At 42.3% G+C, this 13032-nt stretch overlaps 1 long non-coding RNA gene across 4 annotated transcripts in view; it reads left to right on the top strand.

Annotated features, from left to right (window-relative positions):
- LOC103222644 (uncharacterized) overlaps positions 1-13032 on the top strand; it is a 353739-nt gene that overhangs the window by 206934 nt on the left and 133773 nt on the right. For 3 of the 4 annotated variants that reach the window (XR_005234819.2, XR_005234818.2, XR_005234820.2), the window contains exon 5: positions 8788-8894. The exons of the other annotated variant lie outside the window; for it this stretch is intronic. This is a non-coding gene — a long non-coding RNA (uncharacterized lncRNA). The remainder of the gene's footprint in view (positions 1-8787; positions 8895-13032) is intronic. 4 annotated transcript variants of the gene reach the window in all.

Raw genomic sequence — 13032 nt, forward strand, 5'->3', positions numbered from 1 at the left:
AGTGGAGAAAGTGGGCAGTGACGTTTGCTCCTTTGTCAATGACAAAATCATGTAGCAATTTCCTGGCCTGCAAAAACATCCCAATAAATCTCTTCTGTGGATCATTAGGAAGAAGTTTTGTGGAGCTGGGTGGACTTCAGAAGGCTGCTAACCTTGAGCGGCTCTGCTGTTATCCTGCCCTTATTGCTTAATGGAAAATTCAGCAGAATCACCAAGTAACAGGAGACTAGGTTCAGGGTCATAAATCTCCAAGAGATGCTCACTGACATCCACGGTGCTCTGCAGCGTGAGTCTAACAAGGTCATTCTTGCTGAGCTTCCTTTCAGTTGGAGGCTACAGCTCACTGTCAGGCCCAGAGCCAGGCTCTCTATCATCAAGAAAACCCAAGGGTCAGGGGTGGGAGGCCGTGAAAGGTAACTTTTAGGCCGGGCCCCAGTGTCAAATGGAACCTGGGTGGAAGCCCCATACCAAATGTCAGCCCCTTGGAGGCCTCTGATCCTTTTTTGCGCCCGCTACTTTAGCCTTACCATGCAGTCTTCCAGGGACTTCCCACATTCATTGCATCAAATGTAAATTTCTGGCCACTGTCTTCAGAGTCTTCTCATTTTGCTTCAAACATCAGAGCATACCTTTGACTCACTCTTGGGTCTAGCCACAGTGTTCTTTTGATATCTGCACGTGGCTTTCTCCATTCTAAAGCTTTCTTACCCGTCGATGCAATGACTGAGTTCCTTTTCTTTGAATTTGTTGGAGGTGACAAAAATACCAAAGAACAAGGAGACTAGCAGGGGCCAGAGGCATATTTGGGAGCCCTTTTGCAGCAATAGTGGGAGAGAGGGGGGTGAGAATCCAACCAATATGAGAAATCCAGGCCAGACACAGTGGCACACGCCTGTAATCCCAGCACTTTGGGAGGCCGAGGTGGGTGGATCACCTGAGGTCGGGAGTTTGAGACCCTGTCTCTACTTATAATACAAAATTTAGCCAGGCGTGATGGCACATGCCTGTAATCCCAGCTACTTGGCAGGCTGAAGCAGGAGAATCGCTTGAATCTGGGAGGCGGAGGTTGCAGTGAGCCGAGATGGCGCCACTGCACTCCAGCCTTAAAAAAAAAAAAAAAAAAATCCAGTCAGCAGGAAGACGGGGCTCACTCTACCTGGGAAGGTAGGACAGTGTCTTGGAGCTGCTGCAGAGCTGCAATGGGAGGATTAGGGACTCTGGAGCACTGGTGCTCTGCATTCATCATGTATAGACACTGACATGTTATTTCATTTGCTCCTCGCTGCAGTGTCATGAGGTAGACAAAGCAGACATTATCGTTCCCATTTTTGAAGTGAAACAACTGAGACTTTGAGAGATGACATGACCTTGCCCAGTAATTTTGAACCCAAGTGTTGTCATCATCAACTACATACTGTATATTTTATGTCAGGGTCAATAGTTTCTGATGTAAAGACCCAGATTTTAAGTGTTTTAGGCTTTGTGGGCTACACGGTCCTTATCACCACCAGTCTGCTCTGCTATTGTAGCATGCAAGCATTCATACAATACATTAAAATGGGGGCATGGCTGTGTTCCAATAAAGCTCTATTTACAAACATAGGTGGTAGGTTGGATTTGGACTTATCCTATGCTATAAAGCTATAACTGATCTTATGTCAAGAGTAAAGATTCACAGGGTATTAAATACACTTGTGCATTTAAATTCTCAAAAAGTAAACATTAGCTGGGTGCCATGGCTCGCACCTGTAATCCCAGCACTTTGGGAGGCTGAGGTGGGCAGATCACGAGGTCAGGAGATCGAGACCATCATGGTTAATATGGTGAAACCCCGTCTGTACTAAAAAAAATACAAAAAATTAGCCAGGTGTGGTGGTGGGCGCCTGTGGTCCCAGCTACTTGGGAGGCTGAGGCAGGAGAATGGCATAAACCCAGGAGGCAGAGCTTGGAGTGAGCCAAGATCGAGCCACTGTACTCCAGCCTGGGCGAGACAGCGAGACTCCGTCTCAAAAAAAAAAAAAAAAAAAAAAAAAATCAAGTAACAGGGTGTAAAGGAACACATCCTAACCTAATGTGATTCATGTAACAAGGAAAGAGCATAGGGAAGTTAGATGAGGGAAGGTTACCTAGCAGTGAAGTGGTGGGAGCTCAGGAGATACTCGCAGAGGATGAGGGAGGTGGGTGATGCTGGGCAGCTGATTTTCCAGGTGCCTCTGCTGTGTGACTGCCCTGGGCGCCCCGTGGCTCTTTTCTCCGCTCTCTACCTTACTGGTCAGGCTTCTGCTGAGCTGTAAACCTGCATTTTCTATTCTGAACACCTCTCATAGAACCTCTCATCTCCTTTCTGGTATGACAAATATCTCAGACCCTGCTTCCTGAAGGGAAGATGCAGGCTTTGCCCCAAGGTCAGGACGGGAAATCCTGGCAGGGAAGAGGAGCTAGGAGACTTGATGGGAATAGGTCTTTATTTCTTCCACCCACATCTGGTTTAGCCTGATGACCTTATTATTTGGTGACACATTTCTGTCCACCCGGCTGATTAGCTCTGCCAGTAAGGCTAGAAGGGAAAATAGGAGAAACTCTAAGAGCAGAGCTCACTCTTTAACATGGTACATTTCTTTCTGTCTTTTTTTCTTAATTCTTTTTTTGGAGACAGAGGCTCACTCTGTTGCCCAGGCTGGAGTGCAGCGGTGTGATCTTGGCTCACTGCAACCTCCACTACCTGGGTTCAAGCGATTTTTGTGCTTCAACTTCCTGAGTAGCTGGGACTACAGGCACATGCCACCACACCCAGCTAATTTTTGTATTCTTAGTAGAGACAGGGTTTCACCATGTTGGCCAGGCTGTTCTTGAACTCCTGGCTTTAAGTGATCCACCTGCCTGGGCCTCCCAAAGTGCTAGAATTACAGGCATGAGCCACCATGCCCGGCCTGAACATGGTAAATTTCCATTTATACTAAGAAAAATAGACTTCTTAGTAGGCCCAAGGAATCTCAAACTCCTTCTCATGGTCCTCAATGTACATTTCCAAGTGCATCTTATCCCTATTGTTCTCTGCTATTTCTGTCACCTAGGATGTTTTCCCATCACCCCTCTTCCTGCCTCTTCACCCACCCAGTTCCTGCTCATCTTTAAGGTTCAGCTCCACAGCTTTAAGGAATTGCTGTCTCCTTCATGGAGCTTTCTCTGCTCGGTCCTGTACTGTCTGTACCATTAATTTAGCATTATATTTTATGCTGCTTTATGATCTTCCAGGTTAATTAACTTTTCACGTGTATTTTGTGCAGTAATGACAGTTCACCTGCTCTAAAGCATTGGCTGGGTTTTAAGTTATCTGTATCTTCCAGCACAGTGCTAGACTCATACTAAGCACACCTACGGAGTGGGCTACATTCACCACTACAATCTTTCGGTGGGCTTTACCATGGAGATTCCTTTCTCTCCATTTTTCTTTTTTTTAAACTTTTATTTTAGGTTCAAGGGTACATGTGCAGGTTTGTTATACAGGTAAACTCGTGTAACGAGGGTTTTTTGTACAGATTATTTCATCATCTAGGTACTAAACCTAGTACTCAATAGTTATTTTTTCCTGATCCCCTCCCCCCTCCCACCCTCCACCCTCAAGTAGGCCCCAGTGTCTATTGTTCCCCTCTTTGAGTCCATGTGTTCTCATCATTTAGCTCCCACTTATAGGTGAGAACATGCGGTGTCTGGTTTTCTGTTCCTGCACTAGTTTGCTAAGGATGATGGCCTCCAGCTCCACCCATGTTCCTGCAAAGGACATGATCTCGTTCTTTTTTATGGCTGCATAGTACTCCATGGTGTATATGTACCATATTTTCTTTATCAGGTCTACCATCGACGGGCATTTAGGTTGATTCCATGTCTTTGCTATTGTGAATAGTGCTGCAGTGAACATATGTGTGCATGTGTCTTTATGATAGAATGATTTCTATTCCTTTGGGTATATACTCAGTAAAGGCATGGCTGGGCTCAATGGTAGTTCTGTTTTTAGCTCTTTTGAGACAAGTTCTTTCAGGGGCAGGTTGGAATATGTAAGTGACCACACATGTAAAATGATCCCTTTCTGTTGGTCTTCAGCCATTGTCCTTGGTCAAGCTTAATCAGTACTCTGTAAAACCTTGAGAGCAGAGACTATGTCTGGTTTTGCTCACTATTATATTTCCTCCATTTAGCAGATGCCTGGCACATAGTAGATGTAATAATTATTGGCTGATGAAAGAATAAGCGAATGAATATTATTTTGTCCTGGCCCTGGTTGAATCCCTTGCCCTGTGGGAAAGGGGCTGACTGTCAAGAAGTGAGGAGATGGCCTTAGTTGTCCCTTCTTGCCAGAGCGTCTCAGCCCCTTGGGATTGACCCCTCAACAGGTGATGAACAGAGATCCAAGAAATAGTCACTTTCTGAGACAACATCTCCTAATCACCAGAGCTTGCTTCATAGTGTATTGAGATGTGCTTCCTGTCTTGGTCTGTCAAAATTTTTGAAATCCCTTCACAGCATGAGTCACACATGAAGTGAGTGCTTGGTGGTGACCATGTTCGCTGATTTGCTTTTGAAGGCAAAATCTGACTTAAGAGCCAAAATAATATATATGTGTGTGTGTGTGTGTGTGTATATATGTGTGTGTATGTGTGTATATATATATATACTTTGAACATCCCTAATGTGAAAATCTGAAATGCTCCAAAATTTGAAAGTTTTTGAGCACCAACAGGATGCCACACGTGGAATATTCCACACCCGACCTCATGTGGTGGGTCACACTTAAAACACAGCCTCTTCAGCACCCCCAGGTGTTCTGGCGATGCTACTGTGCTGCTTCGTTACCCTGAACGTATTATTTTTTCACTGTGTGACTGGAATGTCTTTTTTTTTTTTTACTGTGAAGTACTTGTGTGTGTACACATGTCAACAATGATTCTTGGTAACATGCCTATTCAGTCAGGAATGACAGTGATGCCAAACCACCACAGACGTCCACACGCGTGGCTGAGACAGGGTACCTTTGCTTTCTGATGGTTCAGTGTACACAAACTTTGTTTTGTGCATAAAATTATTAATAATATTGTATAATCTTACCTTCAGGCTATGTTTATAAGGTGTATATAAAACATAAATTAATTTTGTGTTTTAGGCTTGGGTCCCGGCTCCAAAATATCTCATTATCTATATGTGAATATCCCCAAATTTGAGAAATTCAAAATCTGGAACACGTCTGGTCCCAAGCATTTCAGATAAGAGATTTCTCTCTCTCTCTCTCTCTCTCCATATATATGTATATATTGATAAACTTTCATAAAACATAAAAATTATTAATGCATATGATTCACACATGATTAAATACTGGGCAGAATACATAGAATATTCATTCTGTCACACAGGACAGGTTGTAATATATATTTAATTATCCATGTGCTAAAATAGTTCGTTTTCCTGAATAATGTTTTAATAAAAGTATTTTCCTCTTTGGGGCATTATGTAATAACACACTAAAGAGAAGGTTGGTTGTATTTACTTAACTGGCTCTTGTGCATATTTACCACAAGGTGGCAGTATCGCAGCCCCTCCTTGCTTATTAGGGAGAGATACACACCTCTTAATGTCGAGATAGCAGAGAGACTGTTTCTTCCCCTCAAGTTTCCAAAGTCTAAAATCACATCCATGTGTCCTGATTCGTAGCTAAGTAGATTTTTAAATTAAACACATACACACATAAATCCAAATTATCTCACGCTCACAAAAACTCTCATCTACAACCTGGCCTATATGACGGAATGAATATTCTGCATATTCTTAGTTAATCACATGTGAATTGTATTAATAATTAAGCAATTTCTTGTGTAAGTAGGCAAAATCAATTTTAAAACTTACTAGTGAAACTTTTAAAGCAGTTTAGAAGGAATAACCTATTTCAGGGGTGGTACCGTTATTGCAGAAAAGAGGCCTCTGTAGTTCTCGGGAGAGAGAATCCATAGGAGGAAGGTGTGCAGGAGGCTGAGGGGAGAGGTGTATCGGGAAGCTCTCAACTATCGCCTTTTGGCTACAAGCATTTACTGATCACTAATCGTTCATGAGTTTATTGTGTAAAAGCTGGCCTTCAACTTATAAGAGCTTATGACCCAAAGCTATAGACAGTAGAGAAAGACACCCAGTAAATAGGTGAGAAGACGATCACTATTACCATGATCTAAGAAGGAGGGAAATAAAGAAGGAAGAAACACTGCTTGTATATGTCTTTCCAGGGGATGAGAAAGAGAGTAGAAACAGGCAGAATGGAATAGGTAAAAGATCGTGAAAATAATGAGATCCAGGTTCTTGCCTCAGTTCTGCCCCTCACCATTCTAGGTCACTGCAGCTTCCTCATGTGCTGAAGGAAACATGGATTTAGGTTTTGGCTTTGGAAGCATTAACAGAAGTATGTTCTGCCAACAGTTTTTATTAATGGGTACTCTTCAGAAAATATTTGTGTTGAAATAAGTGGGGAAAGCAAATTATCATATTGCATCTCATCCTCTCCCCCTCACCCTCAGAAAGTCACAATGTGTGTTAACATACAAAGGCTCTGAGTAGCCCAGCCTGAAGAAACTAGTGTAAGTTTGTTTAACCTAACACTTCAAACTTAATTTGACCATGGAACACAATTCCTCACTTCGCCCTACTCCAAGAAATACCAATTAATACTGTGTAGAATATTAATGATTTTTGGTAGATAATTTGGAAACCACAAATTAAGAGGTCTTCAAAGCCTATTTCAGTTCTAGGAATCTGGATCAGAAGCTCCAGGAGGGTATGGAACTAGATCCAACTGCTTTACTTCATCCCAAGTGCTTGACATAAATGATCAATAATATTTGCAAAATCAATGAATGAACTGTGATCGTTTAGTTCTATCTATTTCTCACTCATTCCAGGAGGCACGGGCTCTGTCTATTCCCCTTCTGAAGTTATGTGCATATCAAATTTAAGCAACTCCAGCTAGAGAAGGGAGACAAGGACCTTTTGTAGTGTAAAAACACAAGGGAATTATGCTGAGTCTTTCTTGGCAATGTGGAGTGTGTCGTCTTGAGGATATTTGACCCTAATAGGATTGCTTTTCCATTTCCTCCTGTTTTCATAAGTCAAAGTCTTATTCAGATTCATCTAGAAAAAAAAATTAGTTGGAAGGAAATGACTGACATCCCCATTCTGAAGATCAAAGAGAAGGAAAGGATCCCAGCGGGAAGGAGAATTAGAGGTTTCTAAGGACCAAGAGGTTCATGAGTGGAGAATGAAGAGAGAGAAGAGGCTTATGGTAGTGGAGGGTGAAGAGAGAGAAAAGGCTCATGGTAGTGGAGGATGAAGAGAGAGAAGAGGCTCATGGTAGTGGAGGATGAAGAGAGAGAAGAGGCTCATGGTAGTGGAGGGTGAAGAGAGAGAAGAGGCTCATGAGTGGAGGATGAAGAGAGAGAAGAGGTTCATGGTAGTGGAGGATGAAGAGAGAGAAGAGGCTTATGGTAGTGGAGGGTGAAGAGAGAGAAGAGGCTCATGGTAGTGGAGGATGAAGAGAGAGAAGAGGTTCATGGTAGTGGAGGATGAAGAGAGAGAAGAGGCTCATGAGTGGAGGATGAAGAGAGAGAAGAGGTTCATGGTAGTGGAGGATGAAGAGAGAGAAGAGGCTCATGAGTGGAGGATGAAGAGAGAGAAGAGGCTCATGGTAGTGGAGGATGAAGAGAGAGAAGAGGCTCATGGTAGTGGAGGATGAAGAGAGAGAAGAGGCTCATGGTAGTGGAGGATGAAGAGAGAGAAGAGGCTCATGGTAGTGGAGGATGAAGAGAGAGAGACTCCACAGAAGTGGGAGGCTCCCTGAAGGACAGGGAGATGGTGACTAAGTAATTGGCCCCCACAATTAAGAAAGAAGTTTAAGAAGCTGCTAGAATAAGCTGAGTAAGGTAGAGAAACCACTCCAGGTGCTCTGTATGGGTTATAAGTGTATCTTGAGCAGAAGTAAGGAACTCAGGTGTATTCTATCAGATCCAGTATACATGAGTATTCAGTTAAAAGGAAAACTTTTCTCAGGATCTAGATGGCACCATTCTGCTATTAAAGACATAATATGGAAGGGGCAAACCCAACTCTACTGAAAGGATTAAGGGCATAGAGTGCAACTTCAGGCTACCCCACCCAAAGATATCAGCTGCCTACTGTAAACTCCTTTGGTTAAGGCGGCTCTGGGAGGTGCCTGCTGAAATGCAGTATGTGACCAGAGGAGAAACAGTACATTGACCCAAGAGTAATCCTATTCACAGCACAGAGAACAGGGTCGTAGGACACAAAACACCGGAGAGGTAAATTTTCCTAGGAAAGAGAAGCTGAGGAGCGTGGCACAACGCCACAGGACAGCACTGCACAGGCCCTGGGAGCTGGAAGTCAGGCCCGCGGGTGCCAAGGGCTTGCAGGGAACCCCAAGTATAAGACGTGGGAGACACCAAAGGTATATTTTATCTGCTTAGCCATTTTGTTCACAGCAGATGTAAAAAGAGACAATGTTAAGTTGAAAACAAAAGATCTTGGAAGACAGCCCAGATCTCCCCATTTCTGCTTTATATCAACTGTCCTGTTCTTATTATTTGTATCTAAAAAATAAAGTATTGATGTTTGTAATTATTAAATATTTGTACACAATCTGTACAATATATGTATAAATATAGTTGCAATTATTTTTAAAGTAAATTAAGTCAAATTCAGCATTTCAGGTTATTCTTGTAATTCTTCATTCTTTTTCAGTTGCTTGCCAGTATGATATCTTAACAAGGAGAAAAAGGAACAGGATTGCAATTGGCACTCTGAAATTGCATATAATCTGGAGCCTGTAATATGTCCATCAAAAACAAGTGAGTCTGGAGTTAATAACTGTAGTGATTGTAAATCACTCCATTGCTTTACTTCTCCCCCTCCCACGTTATCTTGAGTTTCACGATGATGTAGGTATCCTATGAGGGTGAGTCATGTGTGCGGATGTCACCTGGCATGTGTGTAATGTGCGAAGAAGATTGCTAACTGTGAACTGGGTTTGTGTCTCCAGCATTCGGACAGAACAACACTGCAGACTTAAAATGAGACAAATCCTCCGGGCATGTGGAGGCCATTTTAAAAGCCATACTAGCTTGTAAGAATACTCTTTAACAAAAATTCCCATCTGTTCAGATACAAGTCAGTTTTACATCCTTGATGTTGCATGGTTTGTGCTAATTTTCCTAAGTTACTCTAACTTAGGAAACAAATATTTCAATGAAACAAACTCACTCCTGAATACCCATACAATACTTTGTATGTGATTATTTCCATTATAGGAAGATTTCAAATAATAAGGAAATAATAATAATAAGGAAATAAATAATAAGGAAAAATAATAAAGAAATACATAATAATAATAAGGATATAAATAATAAGGAAATAATAAGGAATAAATAAAATGAATAATGTTATAAAGGAAGGTTTCAAATATTAAACAGAGTATTGACAAGTATATATACTTAATGTCAAGGTAAAGTATTCATTTTTTACCCAACAGAAAATGACTGTACTCAAAATATTTATTTCATCTGCTTATTTCAGTTCACTTTTAGGCAAAAAACTATTAGTTTGAGTGAAAGGACATGATTTATACTACTGTCCTTGGTTACCCTGAAGATTTAATGTTATGTCAACTTTTCAACATTCAAAGCAGAAAAAAATTCAAGGATCAAATTAATTTTTATTAAGGAGGATTAATGGTTTTTTCCAGCTCCAATGTCACCATCCACCTTAGCCAAACAATTAAAAATAGAGTCTGGGAAGGGCAGGGGAAGGGAGGGATCAGGATGCACAATTACGGATAGAGGAGAAGAGTAGATTCTAGTGTTCTGTACCACTGTAGGATGACTATTGTTAACTACAGCAGTATACCACTGTAGGATGACTGTAGTCAAATGGCTAGAAGGAGAATATTGCCACTTCCAACACGAAGAAATGATAACTCTTTGGGATGATAGATAGGCTAATTATCCTGTCTGATGACTACACATTATATGTATGTAAACATCCCTATGTATCCCATGAGTATGTGCAATAATGATTTGACAGTTAATAAAATAATTTTTAAAAACCCCAAAAGTAAGAAGTACCCATATGTTAGCTTGTTGAAATATTATAACTGTGTTTTTGGCATTTTGAGTGATAGCTATGTACCATTTTGTGCAAAGAAATGTTGCCCACCTTCAAGTTCTGATAGAAGCCCTCAAATCTGTGAATTGGATGGATGGATAAGAATCTTATACAAGCCATGCAATAGGGCAAAGGAGGGGAGACACAGGACCCACTATATATGTGTGGTAGGCAGAATAACGTTCTGATGCACATGTCCCAATCCCCAGACCTGTGAATATGTTACCCTCCATGGAAAAGGGGACTTTGCAAATGTGATTAAGTTAAGGATCTTGAGATCAGGGAGACTATCCTGGTGGGCTCGATGTAATCACCAAAATCCTTATCAGTGGGAGGCAACAAAGTCAAAGTCGGAAGAGAAAAGTGTGATAACAAAAACAGTGGTTGCCGTGTTGTACTTTAAAGATGGAGGGAGGGGCCGCGTGGAAGGAACACGAGAGGAGGTGCCTGTAAACTCGTAAAGCCGGAAACAGATTCCCCCTGGAGCCCCCAGAAGGAATGCAGCCCTGCCCACATCTTGCTTTTAGCTCAGCGAGACCCATTTTAGACTTCAACCTCCAGAACGCTAAGATGGTAAACGTGTTGTTTTCAGCTACTAACTTGGGGGTGATTTGTTACAGCAGCAATAGGAAATGAATACCTATGTGACCGAAACTTCCTTTCTTCTTCTTCTTCGAAGACTCCTAAGAGTTAATAAGAAGTAGAAAGAGAAGTTGGAGTTAAGCAGCTCATTCAAATTCTGATTTTGCCATTTCCTGTCTGAGTGACCTGAGTAAGTTATTTAAACTTTTTTGGCCCTAACTTTCTTCATCAGGAAAAGAGGCCATGGTGAGAGTTAAAGATGGTAAAATAGACAAAATGCCCAACATAAGGCCTGGATGATTATCTTCAAGATAGACCTTCTACCAGCCTGCTGAAGGTTTATTGCATAAAAGTGGTCTACTGGGCAGTTTCTACCTTGTGTTAGAAGCCCCTGGAGCCTTCTGGGCAGATGCCCATCTTGGTCTCTCAGCCTGAGTCAAGGGTAGCTGAGACATGGTGTCCAAACCTGCAAGCTAAGAAGAGCTGAGCGATGCTCCCCGGGGTAGGATTTGTAGTCTTACCGTCACCTTGTATGTTCATAGCATACCTTGTGAACTTCTGGCCTTTCCTGTCTCACTTTGTCTGTCTGTGACCCAGGGATGGTACTCTCTCATACCCAGCAGCACTGCAAAGAAGGTGAGAAGCCCAGGTGTTCACAGATGGGGCACGATTACACTTGGAAGCAGCTGCCTGGGTTTTGCAAATTAAATCCTGAACTTGTGGGCTGCATGTCTCAGGTAGTGCACGCCATTGCCCGATTGTTGGTCTAGGTCCTGAGCAAGCCCGTATTTGTTAGCAAATAAGGCGACCACGTTTCCAGGCACGGGCTCAGGTGGCCTGGAGAGCATGAATCACTTTATGAAGCTGTTTTCACTAGAGAATATGGAGCAAACCCAGATAGGCAGGATTTGGTTTTCAAAACACATTTGAAAAGATAACCCTTAAGAAATGAAGGTAGTTTCTTTGCTCATACGTGAAATCTCATAATCTTTCCAGGCACAGGAAAGACAAATCTTTGCTGGTAAATTTATTCAGGGGGACTGTTAAAGTTTGACCCTTGCCATTATGTGGAATTTGAAGAAAATTGGTCTTTGCCATATTGTTTCCTCCAATCTTTATTTTTGCTTTGTTTTGTATAAATGTATGAGGTGGAAATGTAGTTTTGTTTCATGCATAGATTGTGTAGTGGTGAAGGCTTTTAGGGTGTCCATCACCCGAATAATGTACGTCGTACCCATTAAGTAATTTCTCGTCATCCACACCACCCACTCTCTAATCTTAAAAATCGTGTCTTAGTCATTTTTAGTAGATTCAGAGAACAGAATTCACTACCGTAATCAACATGGATTATTACATCTGAATGTCCTGAATCCAAATCTTAAATCGAGTACATTCTACCCTCAACAATGTTAATTTGACTTGTATTTAATAATCTGTATAATTGCTGTTGCTCTGTATGGTAATTAGGCATAAATGGTAAGCAGTTTCTATAAATTCCTGTAATTGTTATTACCCATGTTACTACCAAGCCTTATTTTTATGACATTTTTGCATCTAATTTGTTAGCTCAGGGTGATGTATAAAGTGTCATTGTCACAGTTTAGATTAATTTAAGTTTAATCAAATACAATGTACATTCTGGTTCTCCAAGAAGCAGATGCCAGGATGTGCATCAATGTGCATAAGAAACGCCTGTGAAGGATAAAGGGGAGGGGACAGCGAGAGTCGTCAGACCCAGATGCAGCCTCACACCTGTAGAGGAGACCGGAACAAAGGAAGATTGGATAGGAAGAGTCCCAGACTCTAGAGCAGTTTCAAGAAAGCCTTGGCCAGGCCTCTGGGATGTCCTTGAACCCAGGCACCTGTTAGAGGAGCCCAGATTCTCGCAGGAGTGGGCCTGCACTTGCTCCCTGCTGTGCTCGGGGTTGATTGGGAGAAACTGCTGACAGCATGGCTTAGGTTGTGACATAGCCACAGTGGTGGACCCAGCAGGGCAGTGGCTGGGGTCATCGGTCAGCTCTGCCCCCCACAGCAGAAGAGCTGAGTGTTGCATTTTCTTTTTTTTCTTTTTTTTTTTTCTTTGGAGATGGAGTCTTGCTCTGTTGCCCAGGCTGGAGTGTGGTGGCCGGCTCTCAGCTCACTGCAAGCTCCGCCTCCCGGGTTCCCGCCATTCTCCTGCCTCAGCCTCCGGAGTAGCTGGGACTACAGGCACCCGCCACCTCGCCCGGCTAGTTTTTTTGTATT

This window comes from Chlorocebus sabaeus, chromosome 18 (genome assembly GCF_047675955.1).
Source record: "Chlorocebus sabaeus isolate Y175 chromosome 18, mChlSab1.0.hap1, whole genome shotgun sequence".
Taxonomy (NCBI): domain Eukaryota; kingdom Metazoa; phylum Chordata; class Mammalia; order Primates; family Cercopithecidae; genus Chlorocebus; species Chlorocebus sabaeus.